Source organism: Brassica napus, unplaced genomic scaffold (genome assembly GCF_020379485.1).
Source record: "Brassica napus cultivar Da-Ae unplaced genomic scaffold, Da-Ae ScsIHWf_1216;HRSCAF=1740, whole genome shotgun sequence".
NCBI lineage: Eukaryota > Viridiplantae > Streptophyta > Magnoliopsida > Brassicales > Brassicaceae > Brassica > Brassica napus.
In genome coordinates this window covers 235,001-240,000 of record NW_026014637.1, presented here as the reverse complement: position 1 = coordinate 240,000, position 5,000 = coordinate 235,001, and positions in this window count along the sequence as shown.

Sequence of the window (5,000 nt, the reverse complement as noted above, 5' to 3'; positions counted from 1 at the left end):
ACATCCTCAGCACATCCGCGACCAGACGCATGACCGTTCCAGACAGCTCGCGTCCGTACTCCAACTCGCGACCCGATAAGAGGCAGCGTCCGTCCGCGTGAAGATAGAGGTTCATCAGCTCACTTGGTGGTCCGGTTCAACCCTACAAAATAAAGGTAATTCGAAATCTGAAAACAAGAATCGAATCTGGTTGTTTTGTAAAGATTGAAACCTTAAAATATAATCTCTAAAACTAAAAGCCATAGGTTAATAGATCAATCCCCTATGAGTAAATCGAAGCTGTATAAGTTCGATCTAAAACCTAAAAACGAGATTGATCCATTGATCAATTAAAATCAGAACCTTTAAGGTTTTTGAATCTCAAATCAAATCCCATTGATCAAAGATAAAAGTTTTGAAATCCCCTAAAACACTAATTTTGGAAAATCGTTTTTTTTTAATTTCAATTTGAAACTTGAGTATTTTGATTGATCGCCTGGAGCTATGATTAGGATTGTTTTTAAAACTTGAATCTGAATCTTGTTTAAACTAAAACCCTAAATCTCGAATTTTAAAATCCTAAAGGCCTTGAAAACTTGAAACCTTAAAGATTGAAAGTTTAATATTATTTTGAATGAGAGTTAGGTTGCTAGATTGCTTGATTCTAAAATCTAATATTACCAACCTTGAAATTGGTAAAACTTAATAGATATGCAATTAAGCAGTTCTATTGCAGGGTTACAAGTTTTCTGGTCTCAGCAGTTCTATCATACTGGGTGTGAGATTACGCAAAATCGGCTAACCAATAGCATAACTAAAAGAAGTTCCGATCAACCGATAACCATTTCAACTCTGAACAACTCGGTACATACCAAATAACAGATTTGCGGATTTCCCCAACTTTTCTAAAACAATTCTTTCTTTTCTGAGCAAACACTTTCACAAAAACCAATTCTTCATTGTACATAACTTTCATATACTGCGGTCTACATACTTCCTTTGACATCGTTGAATCTCTGAATACCATTACTTCTGAAACCTTTCTATCTGCTTTCCTCCAGTTCAATAACATGGAAATATGGAACGTCAGGTGATGTGCCATACGTGAAGGTAACATCTTCAGTCTGGTCAATGTCAACTTGATTAACCGTGCAACAATCAAAGAAGAACATGCACAATCAATCACGCCAACATGATTCGGACCAGGGGTGCTACTCTCAAATAAACACACTCACCCATTCCAAGAATGATTTCACTTACAATATTCTTTAAACTTCTGATCTATCTGAGATGCTCTTCATAATCTTCTAACTACTACTAGAACTCGGCAAGAACCACTTGGTGAGATCCCTAGGCTATTGCAGCGAATCCAGGTTCAACAAGAATACTGAACATGTTACTTTTAGATGTCGACCATCCTTTCAATGCCTTAACCACATCTTCTTCTTTCCTGTTTATCAGAATGTCTTCTACTATGCTCCTTTTCATCTTCTACTTTTTAAACGATCAAGTTACTAGAGTACACTTCTTCACCTTTTTTCCAAAAATTCTTCAACACGCCAGATTGATTTGAGTGATACTCGAACACTTAGTAATCTACCATTGTAGGCCAACAATAACTGGTCCTCTTCAAAAGACTTCTTTCCTTAATATCCTAATTGAGCTCGGTAACTAGATAGCCAATCTCACTCTAGATAGAAACAAACCGCTCTAATGGAAGTACTAAGGAATGGGGATGGGATACGAAGGCATACCATAACTCTAAATGGCAGCCAGTACTTCCACGAATAAGAACAGTGTACCTGAATTCACTAAAGTGAATCCTTCCTAAAACAATTACACTACCCGAAAACTACATCCATGTGTTGTTCCCGCATCAAACACAATATGGGCGGAAAATTCCGTCCATAGGCAAGGTCTCATACGACACCTTGATCACTCCTTCACTAATTTATTTAATCATTCATAAATTTTTAAAATGCACACAACACGCAATGGGATAAGAAGCAAACCTGTGATTGGACCTTTTCAGAGGTTTTGACGGTCCAGGCAACTATAAAGTGTAGGCTCTACCCAAATAGCCAAACACTTAGTTAGTGACTAATGGTAAGGAAAGCGAACAAGTTTAACAAGCGGTACCCTAGGTATAGGTAAAAAGATCGGGTACCTTCATGGGCCATGGTAGGATAACCTCTGTACTCATTACTGGCACCACCGAAGCGCAAATGACGTAAGCGATCGAGGATTTTATATACTTGAACAATCATCACCTTACTCTCCTTTCTAGCCAAAACCAAAACAACTCAGGGTCCTCGGTCTTGATCTGATGAAACGTCCAACAAAAATTATCTCCATCGACTTTCTTGATTCATTACTTGAAACTGACCTTCTATCTGAATAGGTTGATAGTTAAATAATCTGCATGACTTGGGTGAAATCTGTACCATTGATTAAATCAATGGCCAGAAATGATACCGAAGGGATGCAATGGTTAAGAAGTAACCACCCCTTCTCCTATATAAGGAAGGCAAGTCCGTGCCTTTGCAGGCACGCCAGGGCTTCCTTCTACACCCTGCAACACAAAGAATCCAGAGAAAAATACAGAGAGTTGGTCAGATTCCCAATCCAAGACCCATGGTGGTGTGAAGGCCATAAAGAGACAGTTTTGGGGCAGATCAAGGGGGAAGTTGAGAACGACCCTCTGAACGGTTTTGATCATTGTTGACAACACCCAAAGCCTTATCTGGAGCCTGTGAACATACGCAAAGACTTGTGTGTCCGTGTGTGTCCGTGGGTGTCCGCCAGACACACAGGATGTCCGGAGCTGTCCGTGTGTGTCCGTGTGTGTCCGGAGCTGTCGAAAGGCCTCTCATTGATAGTTCTGGTAGAGTGTTAATAATGTTGGTCGAATTTTATTTAATCTAGGCAAGCTTAGTTGAAAGTAAGATGAGATTCGAAGGATGAGAAATTTTAGTCGAAAACTGTCTGAAATTGTCGTTAAGTTTCTTAACTAAATTCCGACCAGTCTAATACCTTCACCAGCTATTCTGCTTGCTTTCTCAGTAAATCAGTCACATGAGCTGCACCTACCTGCTTGCTTGCTTCACTAAAGTCACATGAAAGTCACAAGCTGGTTCTGGTTTAATAAAAACAAAATAATCTTTCTTCAGACAGCAACTTGCTTTGGTTTAAGTAAACCCTCAGCTGAAGCAACCCCTCATGCTATAAAATACCTTCTTCTCTCTTCTGGACGTCCTGTTGCACAAGAAAAACCAGAGAAAATTTCAGAGAGAAAGAGAGAAAGAAAAGAGAAAAATCTGTGAGAAAAACTCATGCAAAAATTCAGAAAAAAAATCAGAGAAGAGAAGTGAGCATGGACGACCCTTTCTCACCCTTCTGTGAATTTAATCAGTGAGTTTTGGAGTGTTTAAGAGCTGAAGATTTGGCGTCCTGAAGTAGAGAATCACCCATGTTCTTCAGCCTTTGATTTTGATCGGTAAGATGGTTGTGGATCAGTTTCTGTGAGAAGTTTTGTTGGTTTGCCTACACTGGAGATAATTTATGAATAAATCCAACCATTGATTCTTGTGGTGTTGATCAGGTTAATTCGTGGTTAGCTTGAAGAGAGACAACCAGTCAAGTTTAATTAGTTGAGTAAAACCGGTAAGCTTCAGCTTCTTGATTCAGCCATGTTTTGATGAGAACCAATTGCTGTATGTTGGTTAACCTGTCAGGATCAGTTGTCTAAGGTCTTGTTCTCTTCAGTCTTGGTTGGTTTATGATTTAATCAGTCTCACAGAACCAGTAGACGAACTGATAAGAATTATGGGAATTAAACCGAACTAATTTGATCTTGTTTAGAACCGAATTGAGCTGATTATGTTCTGATCTGATCTGAGCCGTTTCTCTTCCCACTTGTGTGCGTCAGGTGCTGGTTATGCTGGTCAGTGAGAAGGAACAAGATGGGAGATGCAACGAATTGGTTAGAAAGAACCAATCGAGCATGCTCCATGTTCCAGGTACAAAGGAGTTCGGATGGAACCTTTGTCATGAGACAAGAGGTTAACACCACTGGATTCGAGGACGAATCCTTCGTAAGTGGGGGAGACTTGTCATGTCCCCGATCCTGGATAGGATCGTCCGGACGGACTGCGGTGCAAGGAAACGCACCAGTCAGGCACATGACCTAAGGACGAGCGTGTCATGGTCCAAAACGTGGTTAAGGGAATCAGGAAGCTGGAACCTAACCAAAATAAGGCAGATGCAAGCTCAAAGGAGGTGGACAAGCGAGCTGGTAGCTGGACGAGATCCAGGTGAAGCTCGATGAAGTGAGTGATCAGAATGGATCATGGGAAAACTAAGTCTAGGTCTGGAAATTGACCAAAGGACTTAAAAGGATTGAAGAAGAAAAAGAAAGCAAGCTGGACACAGTGTATAACAGCTAGGCGATGCAGTAAGCAAGCTCGACCAGCTAGGTGAAGTGTAGTGCAGCTCGGTGTAGCTCACTGAAGTGTAGGTCAGCTCCCTGAGCTGGATGGTCTAGCTCACTCAGCTGGATCAGCTGGGGTTCAGCTCAACTCAGCTCAACTCAGCTGGACTGAGTGTTCAGGTGTTGGGCAGTTGGGCCGGGTCTGGACAGTGGCCGGGCCATGTGGGTGACCCGTGTGTGCCGATGGGCTGGTGGGCTCTTGGGATTGAGCCAGGGGCATGGGCAGTCCGTGTGGGATAGTTTTGGACATGTCCAGGAGTGGTTTGGCAGTTCCAGGGCGTGTGGTAACTGCCATAGGCGAAAGGGTGCAATCTGTACCATTGATTAAATCAATGGCCAGAAATGATACCGAAGGGATGCAATGGTTAAGAAGTAACCACCCCTTCTCCTATATAAGGAAGGCAAGTCCGTGCCTTTGCAGACACGGCAGGGCTTCCTTCTACACCCTGAAACACAAAGAATCCAGAGAAAAATACAGAGAGTTGGTCGGATTCCCAATCCAAGACCCATGGTGGTGTGAAGGCCATAAAGA